Source organism: Rattus norvegicus, chromosome 17 (assembly GCF_036323735.1).
Source record: "Rattus norvegicus strain BN/NHsdMcwi chromosome 17, GRCr8, whole genome shotgun sequence".
Classification (NCBI taxonomy): Eukaryota; Metazoa; Chordata; class Mammalia; order Rodentia; family Muridae; genus Rattus; species Rattus norvegicus.
In genome coordinates this window covers 15,081,175-15,098,751 of record NC_086035.1, presented here as the reverse complement: position 1 = coordinate 15,098,751, position 17,577 = coordinate 15,081,175, and the positions used below count along the sequence as shown (strand labels likewise).

The 17,577-nt window shown below is 42.2% G+C and overlaps 1 protein-coding gene across 4 annotated transcripts in view; it reads left to right on the top strand.

The window, feature by feature from the left end:
* Nucleotides 1-17,577, top strand: part of LOC102549716 (high mobility group protein B1-like) — an 85,859-nt gene that overhangs the window by 32,293 nt on the left and 35,989 nt on the right. For 3 of the 4 annotated variants that reach the window (XM_063276886.1, XM_063276895.1, XM_063276896.1), the window contains 2 exons: nt 8,395-8,459; nt 9,177-9,282. The gene's annotated coding sequence lies outside the window, so the exon portion shown is untranslated. The remainder of the gene's footprint in view (nt 1-8,394; nt 8,460-9,176; nt 9,283-17,577) is intronic. The other variant, XM_063276887.1, reaches the window with a different exon arrangement.

Sequence of the window (17,577 nt, the reverse complement as noted above, 5' to 3'; positions counted from 1 at the left end):
AGTCACCCATGTTTCTGGCTGTTTCCTTTAATAATAGCATCTGTTTTGCTTTGCTTTTTCAATTTTCTTTTGTTTTGTTTTTTGAGGTGTGGTTCTCTGTGTATCTCTGGATGACCTGGAACTCCCTCTAGACTAGACTGGCCTCAAACTCAGAGATCCTCCTATCTCTGCCTCCTGAGTGCTGGGGATTAAAAGTATATGCCATCACTTCCCAGCATGATGGTCGTGGGTCTCTCAGGGCCTGTTTTATTTTTGTGTATGTGGTTACCACCACCACATGTTATCCGGGAGATACTGAAAGGTGTCAGGGCTCTGCAGGACAATCTCTGCCTCCTGGCATGCACAGTGAGGTGTTAAACCCTGCTGGACACTGCTTCCCTGTGCCACGATATAAAGAGCTAGATGTTATGCCCTTTTGAACCCCAGTTCGTGAGCCACATACCTTGATAGCTATCAGTAGTAGGGTACTCCTGCCACCCCACACCTCTACCAGAGCCCGCTAGACACGCAGGATAACCCATGGTCCAAGACCGGGAGGTCACAGGGCTGAGATCGCTTCCTCGAACCATGTCCTAGTATCACATTCTTACTTTGGGCACTCAGACTGTGCTTCCCCACCCCCGAGCCATGTCCTGAGGCACAGCTTGACACATGCTCGGCGTGGCATAGGCACAGTCAAACTTCCTGTGTCCAGCCTCCCTTAGCAAGCCAAGCCCTGTGGCGGAGCCGATGAGGAACCCCTTTAATCCTACATATGGGTTCCTTTCAGTCTTCTTGTATCTGGTGAGGTTTGGTTTGTGGCCAATTATGTGGTCAGTTTTCAAGAAGTTTCTGTGAGGTGCTGACAAGGTACATCCTTTTGTGGTTGGGTAGAAGGTTATATAGATATCCATTAGGTCATAACCTCTGATAGTTTCACTATTTTTCTGCTTATTTTCTGTCTCAATGGCCTATCTACTAGTGAGAGTTGGTCATTGAAGTCTCTATTAATATGTGGAATTTAATGTGATTTAAGCTGTAGTAATCTTTCTTTTCATGAATGTGGGTAACCTTCCTTGCACCCACATTTGGGGCACAGATGTTCAGAACTGAGGTGTCTACTTGGTGGATTTTTCATTTTTTTAATTGGATATTTTCTTTATTTACATTTTAAACATTATTCCACTTCCTTGTTTCCCTTTGAGAAACCCTTTATCCCATCCCCCCCAACCATGAGGGTACTCCTCCACCTATCCTCCACCTCCCCACCCTGACATTCCCCTACACTGGGGCATCTAGCCTTTACAGGACCAAGGTCCTCTCCTCCCAATGATGCCCAACAAGACCATCCTCTGCTACATATGCGGCTGGAGCCATGGGTCACTCCATGACTACTATTTTGTGTGTGTGTGTGTGTGTGTGTGTGTGTGTGTGTGTGTGTGTGTGTGTGTGTGTTTTAGTCCCTGGGAGCTCTGGGGGGGGTCTGGTTGGTTGATATTGTTGTTCTTCCTATGGGGTTGCAAACTCCCTCAGCTACCTCAGTCCTTTCTCTGCCTTCTCCAGTGGGGACCCCATTCTCAGTCCCATGGTGCGTTGTGAGCACATGCGTCTGTATTTGTCAGGCTCTGGCAGAGCCTCTCAGGAGACAGCTGTATCAGGCTCCTGTCAGCATGCACATCTTGGCATCCCCAGTAGTGACTGTGTTTGGTGACTGACTGTATGTGGGATGGATCCCAAGGTGTGGCTGTCTCTGAATGGCCTTTCCTTCAGTCTCTGCTCCACACTTGGTCTCTGTATTTCCTCTGGGGAGTATTTGGTTCCCCGTTCTAAGAAGGACTGAAGTATCCACATGTTGATCTTCTTTCTTCTTGAGTTTCATGTGGTCTGTAAATTATATCTTGTGTATTCTGAGCTTTTGGGCTAATATCCACTTATCAGTGACTGCATATCACGTGTGTTCTTTTGTGATTGGATTACCTCACTCAGGATATTTTTTAGTTCTATCCATTTGCCTAAGAATTTCATTAAGTCATTTGTTTTTTCATATTCCAGGAAATTTTTATTAAAATGTTTACCAATTGTCTTACATTAATGCTGTTGTCTGACCAACTCCATTTTATATCTTTCCTTTTCTCTATAGAAAAGTTCAAGTTCCCCATTTTATTTTATTTATTTATTTGTTAAATTAAGTTGCCAACTTTTTAAAAAATATTTTTCTTTTTTTAATTGGATATTTTTTATTTACATTTCAAATGTTATTCCATTTCCTGGTTTCCCATTCACAAGTCCCCTATCCCACCCCCTCCCTCTTCTTCTAAAAGGGTGTTTTTCTTTCCTAGTAACCCACACTTCCCACCTCCCCGCCCTGACAATCCCTTATACTGGGGGTCCAGCCTTGGTAGGATCAAGGGCTTCTCCTCCCATTGGTGCCCAACAAGGCCATCCTCTGCTACATATGCAACTGGAGCCAAGGGTCTGTCCATGTGTAGTCTTTGGATAGTAGTTTAGTCCCTGGGAGCTCTGGTTAGTTGGTATTGTTATTATGGGGTTGCAAGCCCCTTCAGCTTCTTCAATCTTTTCTCTAACTCCTCCAATGGAGACCCCATTCTCAGATCAATGGTTGGCTGCTAGCATTAGCCTCTGTCTTTGTCGTGCTCTGGCTGAGCCTCGCAGGAAACTGCTTTATCAGGCTCCTGTCAGAATGCACTTCTTGACTGCATCAATATTGTCTAGTTTTGGTGGCTGTATAGATATATGGGTTGAATCACCAGGTGCGGCAGGCTCTGATAGCGAGAGGCAAGCGCAGGAACCTAAGCAACGGAAACAAAGATCACTTGGCATCATCAGAGCCCAGTTCTCTCACCAAAACAAATACTGGCTATCCAAACACATCAGAAAAGCAAGAGTTGTATATAAAATCACATCTCATGATGATGATAGAGGACTTTAAGAAGGACACAAATAACTCCCTTAAAGAAATACAGGACAACACAGGTAAAACAGTAGAAGCCCTTAAAGAGGAAAAACAAAAATCCCTTAAAGAATTAAATGAAAACACAACCAAACAGGTGAAGGAATTGAAAAAACCATCCAGGATTTAAAAATGGAAATAGAAACAATAAAGAAATCACAAAGGGAGGTAACCCAATCACAGAAAAACACACATGGTATGCACTCATTGATAAGTGGCTATTAGCCCAAATGCTTGAATTACCCTAGATGCCTAGAACACATGAAACTCAAGACGGATGATCAAAATGTGAATGCTTCACTCCTTCTTTAAAAGGGGAACAAGAATACCCTTGGCAGGGAAGAGAGAGGCAAAGATTAAAACAGACACAGAAGGAACACCCATTCAGAGCCTGCCCCACATGTGGCCCATACATATACAGCCACCCAATTAGACAAGATGGATGAAGCAAAGAAGTGCAGGCCGACAGGAACCTGATGTAGATCTCTCCTGAGAGACACAGCCAGAATACAGCAAATACAGAGGCGAATGCTAGCAGCAAACCACTGAACTGAGAATAGGTCCCCCGTTGAAGGAATCAGAGAAAGAACTGGAAGAGCTTGAAGGGGCTCGAGACCCCATATGAACAACAATGCCAAGCAACCAGAGCTTCCAGGGACTAAGCCACTACCTAAAGACTATACATGAGGGGTTGGGAATTTAGTTCAGCGGTAGAGCGCTTGCCTAGCAAGTGCAAGGCCCTGGGTTCTGTCCCCAGCTCCGAAAAAAAGAAAAAAGAAAAAAAAAAAGACTATACATGGACTGACCCTGGACTCTGACCTCATAGGTAGCATTGAATATCCTAGTAAGATCACCAGTGTAAGGGGAAGCCCTGGGTCCTGCTAAGACTGAACCCCCAGTGAACGTGATTGTTGGGGGGAAGGGTGGCAATGGGGGGAGAATGGGGAGGGGAACACCCATAAAGAATGGGAGAGGGAGGGGTTAGGGGGATGTTGGCCCATAAACCGGGAAAGGGAATAACACTCGAAATATAAATAAGAAATACTCAAGTTAATAAAAAAAAAAAAAAAGAAAAAAAAAAAGAAATCACAAAGGGAGACAACCCTGAAAACAGAAACCCTAGGAAAGAGATCAAGAGTCACAGATGCAAGCATCAGCAACAAAATACAAGAGATAGAAGAGAGAATCTCAGGGGCAGAAGACACTATAGAAAACATTGACACAACTGTGAAAGAAAATGCAAAATGCAAAAAGCTCCTAACCCAAACCATCCAGGACACAATGAGAGATCAAACCTAAGGATAATAGGTTTAGAAGAGAGCAAAGAATCTCAACTTAAATGGCAGTAAATATATTCAACAAAAGAATAGAAGAAAAATTCCCTAACCTAAAGAAAGAGATGCCCATAAACTATAAGAAGCCTACAGAACTCTAATTCCTCCTGTCACATAATAATCAAAACACCAAGTGCACAAAACAAAGAATGGTAAAAAGCAATTAGGGGAAAAGGTCAAGAAACAGATAAAGGCGGACCTATTAGAATTACACCAGAATTCTCACCAGAGACCATGAAAGCTAGAAGATCCTGAGCAGATCTACAGATCCTAACAGAACACAAATGCCAGCCCAGGCTAATATATGCAACCAAACTTTCAACATAGACTAAGAAACCAAGATATTCCATGACAAAACCAAGTTTACACAATATCTTTCCACAAATCCAGCCCTGAAAAGATAATAGATGGAAAACTCCAACACAATGAGGGAGACTATACCCTAGAAAAAGCAAGAAAAAAATCTCCCATTTTACTTTTTTAATTTTTTAAACATTTTACTTTTCTTGGATATGTTATGTATTTCCATTTCAAAAGTTATCCCTTTCCCCCTTCTCCCATACCCCCTTCTACTCTCCCTGCTCCTATGAGAATGCTACCTCTCCTACGCACTCCAACTTCAACAGCACCGTGGCATTACCCTACATTGGGGAAATGAGCCTTCACAGGATCAAGGGCTTTTTTTCCGATTGATGCTGGACAATGCCATCCTCTGCTACATATGTGGCTAGAGTCATGGGTCCCTCTATGTGTACTCAGTGGTTGGTGGGTTAGTCCCTGGGGACTCTGGTGGGGTCTGGTTAGTTGATATTGTTTTTTCTATGGTGTTGCAAACCCCTTCAGCTCCTTCAGTCTTTAACTCCTCCATTGGGGTCCCCTTGTTTAGTCCAGTGGTTGGCTGCAACCATCCTCATCTGTATCGTTAGGGCTCTGGCAGACCCTCTCAGGAGACACCCCTATCTGGCTCCTGTCAGCATGCACTTCGTGGCATCAGCAATAGTGACTGGGTTTGGAGGCAGCAAATGGGAGGGATCCCCAGGTGGGGCAGTCTTTGGATGGCCTTTTCCTCAGTCCCTGCTCCACTCTTTGTTCCTGTATTTCCTCTTGTATTTTGTTCTCCCTTCTAAGAAGGAATCCACATTTTGTTCTTTCTTCTCCTTGGTCTTCATATGATCTGTACATTTTTTCTTAGTTATTACAGGCTTTTGGGCTAATATCCACTTATCAGTGAGTGCATACCATGTATGTTTTTTTGTGGCTGGGTTACCTCACTCAGGATGATATTTTCTAGTTCCATTCATTTACCTAAGAATCTCATGTAGTCCTTGTTTTTAATAGCTCAATAGTACTCCATTGTGTAGATGTACCACATTATCTGTATCCTTTCCTCAGTTGAAGGACATCTGGGTTCTTTCCAGCTTCTGGCTATTATAAATAAGGCTGCTATGAACATAGTGGAGCATGTGTCCTTGTTGTATGTTGCAGCATCTTTTGGGTGTATGCTCAGGAGTGATGTAGCTGGGTCCTCAGGTAGTACTATGTCCAGAGGAACCACCAAAGTGGTTGTACCAGTTTGCAATCCCACCAACAATGGAGGAGTGTTCCTCTTTCTCCACATCCTCGCCAGTATCTGCTTTCACCTGAGTTTTTTATCTTAGCCATTCTTACTGGTATGTGGTGGAATCTCAGGGTTGTTTTGATTTATTTTCCCTGATTATTAAGATGTTGAACATTTCTTTAGGTATTTTGGGGCCATTCGATATTCCTCAGTTGAGTATTCTTTGTTTAACTCTGTACCCCATTTTAATAGGGTTATTTGATTCTCTGGAGTCTAACTTCTTGAGTGCTTTGTATATAATGGATACTAGCCCTCTGTTGGATGTAGGATTAGTAAAAATCTTTTCCTAATCTGTTGCTTGCTGTATTGTCTTATTGACAGTGTCCTTACCCTTACAGAAGCTTTATAATTTTATGCAGTCGCACTTGTTGATTTCTTGATGTTAGAGCATAAGCCATTGGTGTTCTGTTAAGGAAAATTTCCCCAGTGCCCATGTGTTCAAGACTCTTCCACAATTTCTCTTCTATTAGTTTCTATTAGTATCTGGTTTTATGTGGAGGTCCTTGATCCACTTGGACTTTAGCTTGTACAAGCCATAAGAATGGTTTGATCTGCATTCCGTCCTTACCACTGTCCTTTGATTGCTCTCAGTTGAAAGTTTATGAGGAATTAGAATAGCTACTCCAGTTTATTTCTTGGGTCTGTTTGCTTGGAACACCCTTTTTCCAACTATTTATATTGAGGTCATGCCTATCTTTGTTGCTAAGATGTGTTTTTTGTATACAACAGAATGATGGATTCTGTTTATGCATTCATCCTGTTAGCCTTTTTCTTTTTACCGGGAGAATTGGTTCCATTAATGTGGAGATATATTAATGACCAATGACTCCTACTTCCTGTTATTTTGATGTTGGTGGTTGTTGTGTATATTTCTTTTCTATTGGTTTTACTCCTGTGAAATTATCAATTTCTTGTGTTTTCTTGGGTATAGTTAGCCTTCTTTTGTTGGCGATTTCCTTCTACTTTCCGTTGTAGGGCTATATTATTGGAAAGATACTGATTAAATTTGGTTTTATAGTGGAATATATTGGTTTCTCCATCTCTGCTTATTGAAAATTTTGCTGGGTATAGTGTTCTGGGATGACATCTGTGCTCTCTTAGGTTCTTCTTTTAGTGTCCCACATTTCCTGGATGTTTTGTATCATACATTTTTAAAATTTTGCATTTTATTTTTTTATTTATTTCTGCTATTGTATCTCCTATACTTGAGATTTTTCTCTTGTATCTCCTGTTGGTGATTCTTACATTTTAAATTTCTATTGATTTTCCTGGGTTTTCCTTCTCCAGGATTGCCTTAGTTTGTATTTTCTTTAATGCTTCTATTTTCCTTTTCAGGTCTTGGACAGTTATATTCATATCCTTCACCTGTTTGATTTTATTTTTCTGTATTTCTTTATATTTATTTGCTTCCTCTTTTAATGCCTCTACCTCTTTGAATGCATTTTCCTATATTTCCATAAGGGATTCATTCATGTCCTCTTTAAAGGTTTCTATCATTTTTATTTAATGCTTTCAATACTTATTTTTAATGACAGTTCTTAAATGCTTTAGCTTTCCATGTGGCCCACCACCGACCAGGGGTAGTGGAAAAGAGAAGATATCGAGGAAGTGGAGGTGTTTAGAAAGGTTCTTTAGAGCAACTGTCTATATTGTCTGGAAATTGGCATTATAGTTCATAGGTTAGCAGGCAGAGACAGCTTGATCCACTTTCAAACAACTCACTGATACACTGGCAGTCCAGTTTGGTAGAGTCCTATTAGCAACGGTGATGACAGGACCTAGCAGAGACAGCCAGGCTTCAGCCTTGTCTTAAGTTAGCAAGAAGGACCAACAGGAACACCAGGAAATGTTTGAGGCTGTGCTTCTCTCACAGAATCGAAGATCAGCAAAGACTAGAGATCCACAAGAGTTGCACAGCTACCTGTACCAGCAAGCCAAGCTCTGCCTCTGTCACTCTGTGGAGTTCTTTTTATATCCTCCAAACACCACATACCTTCCATGTCCCTTGTTTCAACAGAAGTCTTACCTCAGCTTTGCATCCAATTAGGCCAAGTCCTTGGAAGCCACAAGAAGCTGCAGCACAGCACCAGAAGTGTTTTGGTGTGTTTCTTTCTATGGAGTCCCAACAAATGCAGCTCAATTATGCAACGTAAGGCAGACCAGTACATGCATGTCATTAGCAAAGAATCCTTCACATACGTCCTATCACGTGCTCGCTTTAGTCCTCTCTCCTGTGTCTGCTTCAGTGAAACATTCCCTTGTGAGTCTTCCTTAGCCTTTCACACCTGTGTCCACTCTAATGAAATGTTCCTTCCCAAGTTTGCTCCAGTTAAACGCCATCCAACTGTCTTTCCAAAGAATCCTCAAGTTTCCACTTCCTATAAGATTATTCTTGTGCTTCAGCGTCATTAGGAAATCCAGGGTTTGTTGTAGCAGGATTGGTGCTACATTGCCCAGGTTCTTGTTGATTGAGTTCTCATGCTGTCCTTTAGGCACGTGATTTTCCCTGGTGTTGGCTGGATGATCCTTCTTTCTGCAAGACTTCTGGAAAGGTGAGGTAAGCGTGGGCCAACAGTGGAGGTTAGGGTTCCTGCCTTTGCTAGCTCTGACTCAAGCAGACTCCACTGGAAAGGAATTGGTGGGGCATCCAGAATGTTACAAGATGGTAGGTTTTGGTGTCTCTGCAGGCCGCCACAGGGTAGTAGGAGGCTCTTGGGGTCCTACAAGGGTCCTTGAGACCAAAGATTGACAGCGATAGACAGTGGAGCTCAGGGGAACCACTCCAAACTCATCTCTGCATTCTTTTTCCCTGCATATCTATTGGGATGGCAGGCTGATCCAACTGGGATGGGACTGGAGGGGCAGGGTTCTAAGCTGGTGAGTTTTGGGGCCCCTGACAGTTTTCATCCGACAGCAGGACACTCTTGGGATCCTGCAAGGCTATTTTGGACTGTGGAATGATCCCAGAGCCACACAATGAGGCTCCAGTGACCATATGCTCACTGGACCAACTGGAAAGAGGGCCATATCACCTTTTTTTTTTTTTTTTTTTTTTTTTTGAGCTGGGGACCGAACCCAGGGCTTTGCGCTTCCTAGGTAAGCGCTCTACCACTGAGCTAAATCCCCAGCCCCGAGGGCCATATCACCTTTAAGGGAAGTACATTACACTGTTTTCTTGGAAGTTACATGTTTAAATAATTGGGTTCTTCAAAGGGATCTATATGACATTATGTTTTCATAATTAAATTAGCAAAATCAATTTTCTCTCAATCAGAATGTATCACACTTGCCCTGGAGGGATGGCTCATTGGTTAAGAGTACTGGCTCCTCTTCCAGAGGACCTAGATTTGGAACACCAGCATGGTGGCCTGCAATAGAAGGTAACTCTGTTTCCTGAAGATCTGACAACCTCTTACTACCTCTGAGGGCACCAGGCACACAGGTGAAACACAGACATATATATGCAAGCCAAACACGCACACTAAGAATCTATTTTTTCTTGTCTGTCTGTCTGTCTGTCTGTCTGTCTGTCTGTCTGTCTATCTCATAGTATGGTGTTTTGAATGAGTATGCTCCATAGCCCAGGCACTGAATACTTGATTCCCATTTGGTGGTGTTCTTTGGGTAAAATTAGAACTTGCGGCTTTGCTGGAGGAAAGTATTTCACAGGGACAGGCTCTAATAGTTTAAATACTTTCATTATTTCTAGTTTTATCTCTTTTTGACCATTGTGGTTCTCAATGTGAGCCTGAAGATTTTGTCCTAGCCACTGCTTCCTGCCATGCTTCACCGTCACTACCGACTCATTCTTCTGGAACCATTAGCCAGACAAACCCTTCCTCCTATATGTTGCCTTGGTCATGGTGTTTTATTAGGACAATAGAGAAAGTAAGACAGAAGTTGGTACTAGAGAGTAGACTTCTGCTGTGACAGACCTGTTCACAACGTCCCCCCAGCCCTAGAAATGTGGAAATCTTTTAGGATCTGGATTAGAAAAGTGGTTGAAACATGGTAAGCAGTGCTTAATGTTCTGTCCTGGTAGGATATTGGAAGACAGCCGAGATATTGGCGGCAAAGCTCAAGGGGCTTTCATAATTGGTTCTAACCAACAGGGTATAGAGGGTAAGGAATAGCATTGACAGTAACCTGTATTGTTTGGGTATGGTGGTGGTTATGGGATCCCATTGGCTAATCACTCAGAAAGATGTAACCCATTCCAGGCATTGGGAGTTTTTCTTGGGAGCATATGGTATATAGTTGAAGCATTCTTTCTCCCGTTATATAATGACACAACACATACTTGTATGTATGTGTGTGTGTGTCTGTATGTATCTATATATGTATGTATATATACATAAATACATACATATACACATTCATACACACACACACATACACTCATACACACATACACATATAATTTAGGAAGCTACCACACTAGTAGTTTTGTATATGGCTTTTCAAAGTCCTTTAGTGTTAGTTTTCCCTCTCCATATTCCCTGCTTTATCCTGCCCTACCATCTCTCTCTTCATTTAATCATTTTATTCTACTTTCTCATTCATCCCTTATAATGGTCCACTTATAATACTCTATTTTCCCTTCCTTGGAAGATCTGTTCTTCCCACCACACACCCACCAGTCTCATAGTAGCTCCCCAACCTCTGCATATTATAAATGGAACAGGCAATGCAAAGATGTATACATAGGAGAAAATATTCAATGTTTGTCTTTCTGGATCTGGGTTAACTCACTTAGGATTGTTTCTAGTTCCAGCCATTTATCTTACAATTTCAATTTTCCATTTTTTCTAACACATAATATTCCATTGTGTAAATACACATTTTCATTATCCATTTAATGATTGATCATCATCTAGGCTGGTTCCAACCTTGGTTATTACGAATAGAGCAATGGTGAAAATGGATATGCAAGTGTCTATGTAGTCATTAGTAGATTTGTAGTGTTCAGTATAGTGAAGGCTTTATAGTAAAGCCTCTGGCTTTAAGTGAAATGTTTCAGCAAAGCCTTTTCTGTATGGGTCAATTAGTAGAAGCTAAGGCATTGTTTTGAGACTGTTTGAATCTTGCAGAAGTGTTGTGTCTCCAGAGAATCTGCACTTGGTGCCACGTGAGAGCGTGTAGCTGCACTAAGCTTGGTCCTAAGACACTCCTGGCAAACCCGGAATTCTGACTTTGATATTGGCTAGCCCTGGTCAGAAGGGACTGAGATTTGTGTGGGTTATCTGCTCTCACAGACAGCAAGGATAAGATAACTTTGGTGGTTGGAACCTTTCCCAGTCCTAGTTAACCTTGTATAATGTTTGAATAAAGAAACTGGAATGAGCTAGTTGGGTGTCAGTCTTCCAAGAAGGCTGAACCCCTCTGCTCCTTTGGAAAACAAAGGCTTAGCATCTCGGTGAGCTTCTCTCTACTGCTGCACCTATGACTGACATCGATGAATATAAGTTCCTCTGGATAAATGCCCAAGAATGGTATAACTGGATTGTGTGATATAGCACTATTTTTACCTTTCTTAGGATCTCCACATTGATTTCTGTAGTGACTATACCAGTTTACGCTCCCACCAGCAATGAATTGGATAAATGTTTCCCCTTTTCTGTATTCTCTCCAGCATCTGCTGACATTTTTTTTTATTGATCTTGTTTTTATGAGGGCAAGATGAAATATCAGAGTAGTTTTAATTTGCATTTTTCTAACATCTTTGAGTGCTGTTGTAGTTACTGTTTTATTGCCATAAAGAGACACCATGATCAAGGAAACTCATAAAAGAAAGCGTTTCACTGCCGACTTGCTTACAGTTCAGAGGATTAGTTCAGTATTATTATGGCAGGAACCATGGCCCTGGACAGGCAGATATGGTGCTGAGAGTTTATATCCTTACCCACAGGAAGGCAGGCAGGCAGGCAGGCAGGCAGGCAGGCAGGCAGGCAGGCAGGCAGGCAGGCAGGCAGGCAGGCAGAGTGAGAAAGGGGGACTGGCGTCTGGTGTGGCTTTTGAAACCTCAAAGCCACCTTTGAGACATCTCAAAGGATGCTACTCAGGGACACACCTCCTAAGAAGGCTACACCTCCTCCAAGAAGGTAATACTTCCTTATCCTTCTCAAACAGTTCCATTAACTGGGGGCTGAGCATGCAAATATACGAGCCTATGAGGGCCACTGTCATTCAAACCAGCACATTCCCCTCCCTGGCACCTGTAGACCTGTAGACGTAGCATAATGCATTTAGTCCTGCTTCAAAAGTCACTCCCCAGGCCTTTCACAAACTCAACACTGCTTAAAGGTCTTCATATCTTCCACTTCCTCCAGCTTGCTTGACCATTATTTATTTTTTCTCTGTTGGCCTTGTCCCATTTGCTGTTAGTAGCTCCCTTGTCCCCAAGTAACCCATATTTTGGGATTTCCAATCCAATCCAGGTTTCACCTTCCACACTTCACACAATGGCTTCTTCAGGCCTCCATGCAGGGGCTCTTCTGCCACATGCCTGGCTTCAGAGGCTTTCTTTAACCATGGAGGAAGATTACATTTCCCCGATGGCTCAGGATGTTGAATATGTCTTTAAGTGTTTCTCAGCCATTTTAGATTCGTCAGTTGCAATTTGTACCCCAATTTTAAATAGGATCGTATGGTTTGTTGATATCTAGTTTGTTTGTTTATGAATATATATTATATATTTAGTATCATATACGTATATATGGTATTACCTCTCTTTTGGTGTGGAGTTTGTGGAAATCTTTGTCCATTCTGTAGGCGGCCATTTTGTCCTACTGATGATGTTCTTTGTCTTACAGAAGCTTTTCAGTTTCATCAGATCCCATTAATTAATTGTTGATCATAATGCCTGCATTACTGGTGTTTTGTTTAGGAAGTTGTCTACTGTGCCAATTCATTCAAGGGTATTCCTCATTTTCTCTTCTGTTGGGTACAGTAATGTGTGCGGTTTTACGTTGAGGTCCTTGATCCACTTTGACTTGAGTTTTGTGCAGAATGATAGATATAGATCTATTTGCATTCATGTATATGCAGACATCCAGTTAGACCAGTGCCATTTGTTGAAGATGCTGTCTTTTTTTTCCAATGTGTATTTCTGTTGTTGTTTTTTTTTTTTTTTTCCGGAGCTGGGGACCGAACCCAGGGCCTTGCGCTTGCTAGGCAAGCGCTCTAACACTGAGCTAAATCCCCAACCCCTCTGGTTTTTTTAAAATCAAATTTTAGGTGTGTTTAGGTGTGTAGACTTCTGTCTGGGTCTTTGATTCAGTTCCATCTGTCAACTGTCTTTTTATTCTGGTCCCAATTGATTTCTATTACTGTTGCTCTACAATACACCTCGAAATCAGGGATGGTGACACCTCCAGAAGTTCTTTTATTGTACAGGATTATCTTAGCTATCCTGTGGGTTTTTTTTTTTTTATATGAAGTTGAATATTGTCCTTTTAAGGTTAGTAAAGAATCCTGTTGGAATTCCGATGGGGATTGTATTTTTCTGTACATTGTTTTTGATAGGATGCAGATATGATTACTATGTTAATCCTACTAATCCATGGGCATGGGATATATTTCCATCTTCTTATATCTTCTTTAATTTCTTTTTTCAAACCCTTGAAGTTTTTATAATACAGGTCTTTCATTTGATGCAATCAGGACTAATTACTACCCAGTTTAACGGTTTTAATAAAGAGTGGTAATCACATGCCCCACATTGCCACTCCTACCAACCTTCCCACATAATTTCCTGTTGATGGTTTAGATTAGTGTTGAGGAAGGACACGCATGAGTAAACTGTCCCTAAGCGACAGACATCTGGAGTCTTGGCCAGTGAATTCCACAAAAGGACACCATCAAAGTCTGTGTCATGTTCTTCAAACTCTGTGGATATCATAGCCCCCGAGTGTCTCACACTGGAGTTCCTTTCACAGGCAGGGCCCTTGAAGAATTTGGTCAAAACCAGGTCATGAGGGGAAAGCCATAATCCAGGGTGATCAGTGTTCTTAAAGGGAATGAGGAAGTGGACACACGCAGAGGGATGATGGTATAAAAAAGTGGAGAAGCTTCTGAGACTGAGGCAGGGGAGTTCAAAGTTTAACATCAACCCAGTTCACTTAGACCAGTGTTTCTCAACTTGTAAGTCATGACCTCTTTGGGAGTAGCATATCAAATACTTTCATATCAGATATTTACATTACGATTCCTAACCATAGAAAAATTACAGTTCTGAAGTAGCAACCAAACAGTTCTCTGATTGGAGGTCACCACGACATGAGGTACTAAAGGGTGAGAGCATTGGGAAGGTTGACCCTGTCTCAAGACAGACGGTAGGAAAACGATGAGAAATATACCTGAGTGGTAGATATTGCTCAGAATACTCAAGGTCTTGAGATCAAGCTCTGGTACTACACACTTGTGACCATACTCTCACAAATTAAAAAAATGCATTCAAATTTTTAAAAAGAATAAAGATTTTAAAAAGATTGTCAGTTGTGGTGGCACATGCCAGTAGATAAAAGCTAAAGAGGATGAAACAGGAGGATTGCAAATTCAAGACCAATATGAACTACAGCTTTAAAAAAGGATAAGTGTTTGTGGTGGCTCAGTGGATAAAAGTGCTGGCTGCCCTTCCTGATGACCGGAGTTTTAGTCTGGGGAGAGAAATGATGGCAAGAAAGAATGACTTCCGAAAGGCCTCTGGCCTCTGCATGCACAATGTAATACCTGTGCAACACATGATAAATAACTATGAAAACATTGTAAAAGGATGAAACTGGAGCTGGCATCAGCATGCCCAGCAGAGAATGACACAAGGATTTTGAACTGTGAGGCCGGAGGAAAGGGAGAGAACCAATATCTGTAGTTTCGGCTGAAGTCTGGGGTGTTAAGAACACTCTAGAATACTACCCAGGTTACGCCAGGGGTTTCTTAGGCTATAGTATCCTGTGGAGATAGGCTGATTTTGGGGTCACCTCTTTCCTTGAGCAGAAACAGCCAGGCTGGAAAGAGTGTTCATCCACACTGCCATGTCTGTCAATGAGGTCTCTGATGTTTAAGGCTTAAAGCCAGTGTTCAGGGCCCTCTCCATTCCTATAGCCTGAAAGAAGGCAAGGGTCTAGAGGACACAGAGAGGTGCTTTTGGAAGGCTCTGGAAACCGGGACATAGAGTCTCCAGCTTGGCAAGGAGAGATGCAAACATATGGGACTTGCCATCAGTTGAGTCTTCATACTTTAGCTTCTGCATCTAGAGCCACACTAGCCAGAGTTAGCCAGGGTTAGACCAGCCATGTTCACACACTCCTACCACCCAATTCCCACCCATCCTAACACAGGTCATATGTTGAATACACTCCTTTTATGTTCAGGAAGGGTCATCATGGTGGACTTGATCCACTTTCCCACAAAATTAGGCAGGTGGAATATGTTTCTCATCATTATCAATGTTGGAAACTTCTACATTGAACCTTTGTTCTACTTTCTAGGATATATATTTTTAATTCAGTTTCATAAAACATGCATATTTTTCACATATTGTTGCATATAAATTTTCTGCATTTCATAGCAATTAGGGAAAAAACCCTGTTGTGATGGGCCATAGAAGTGGGTGATCAATAAAATGGTTGCCCCTCAGGCATAATGGCCTGAGTTCAGTCCACAGAAGCTGTGTCAAAAGCTACATGTATGACGGTTGGGGTTTCTATCCTGATACTGGGGAGGTGAAGAAAGATGGATCCCTGAGGCTCACTGGGCAGTCTGGCCTACCTGATGAGCTCCAGATACTGGAGAGAAGCCTTGTCTCAAAAACAATATGGCATCTGAGGAATGACACTCAAGATTGATCTCTGGCCTCACTTGTGTGTAAACACAAGCATACATGTGCATCCCACCTACCCATGTATACTCTCCCCCACACATAACCACTTGCACATGCACACACATGACTCTTTTGCCACTTTGTTCTAGTACAAACATTTTTCTTATGTAGTCAAGTTTATCTGTTCTGGCTTTCAGTTTTTGGTCTACACAGAATGACATTCTTCAAACTTATGTTTGAAGATTCAGTTTTTTTCTTTAAATGTTTTTATAATTTTTTGTTTTTAGTTACATGCCTGAATACCTAACAAGCCAGTCACCTGTCACCAGAATCAAACACCTGTTGCTGAACCACAGCACAGTTCACCCCATCCCACAGTGCGCTCGTCTTACTCAGTAGCTCCAACACTTGACAGTGTCCACCTCTGACTGAACCTTTACCTCTTCTGAATATTGGTTTTTCCTCAGACACATATTTACTTAAAGTATGAACTGAGGCCCGTAAATGATACCCGTGATCTCATTTCCTGAAGGTTACCTCCTGATTCTTTCGAGAGTCAGAGAAAAAGGCGAGGATCAGGGCAGATAGTATAGTCCTTTCATCCAGGAGTTGATGTTGGAAGGCTTGGCCCTTTCTCACCCTGCATCAGTGTTCTGTAGGGGATCCAAGGGATGGATGCCTTCTGTTCATTACATAGGCTTCCATCCACCAGGATTCTCCCAATCATAAATAGGAGGATGTCCTATTACTCAAAAACACTTGCACCTACTTTGAGACTTGTGAAAGTTATTGACTCTCTGGTGTCTGCATACCATGTGCAGCAACACAAAGGTCGAAGTATTAGAAAGCAGAGGTTGGCAGAGTCAGGCCATAGAGTGGGATCTTTGTAGGGCTGACTCATCCTAAAACAATCTAATGGCTTCGGTTGCTTCTCTCTGTAATGACAGAATGGTAAGCACTGAGTGCACAATGATAGAAGTGGATTAGGATGACACTTCAAAGTGACCATGCCTTCCCCATGTGCCCATCCCCTATAGACACGGCACTGAGACAGACACAATGCTGTCCTTTCCCCTCCCCATCACTGTAAGACAGAAACCACTGCATTGAAAGACAAGAGCATGATCAATATATGACTCATGACTCTCTGCTATCCTCATAGGTCAGGGCCGAATCCACTCATCATCAGAGAAGCTTCCTCCTGCAGCAGACTCAGATGTAGAGACCCACAGCCAGATATTACACAGAGAAAGAGAGTCCCTGGAAAACACAGCTCTAAATGGGCTGTCTCCATCACATCTCTCCCCTCAGAGTTCAGGGGGAGGATGTGGAAAGATGGTGAGAGCCAGAGGGATGGAGAAAACCAGGAAAACAAGGCCACTGAATCAACTGAAGCTCATATGAACTCAGAGACAAAAGCCATAAGAACACTGTGCCAGATTCTGGTTTTCTATATATTATAACTTTTAGCTTTGTATTTTTATGGGACTTCTCTCCTCCTCCTCCTCCTCCTCCTCCTCCTCCTCCTCCTCCTCCTCCTCCTCCTCCTCCTCCTCCTTCTCTCTCTCTCTCTCTCTCTCTCTCTCTCTCTCGTGTGTGTGTGTGTGTGTGTGTGTGTGTGTGTGTGTAAACAAGTGGGACTCTGATTCTTGTGCCTGCTCTTAAGGCTCTTTTCCTTTTGGGGGGCTTGCCTTATCCAACTTACATGTGATGGTTTTTGTTTTATTTTGTCATGTTTTGGTTGTTATCTCTCAGAATAGAATTTCTTTTTTTTTATTTTTTTAAAGATTTATTTATTTATTATATATAAGTACACTGTAGCTGTCTTCAGATACACCAGAAGAGGGCATCAGAA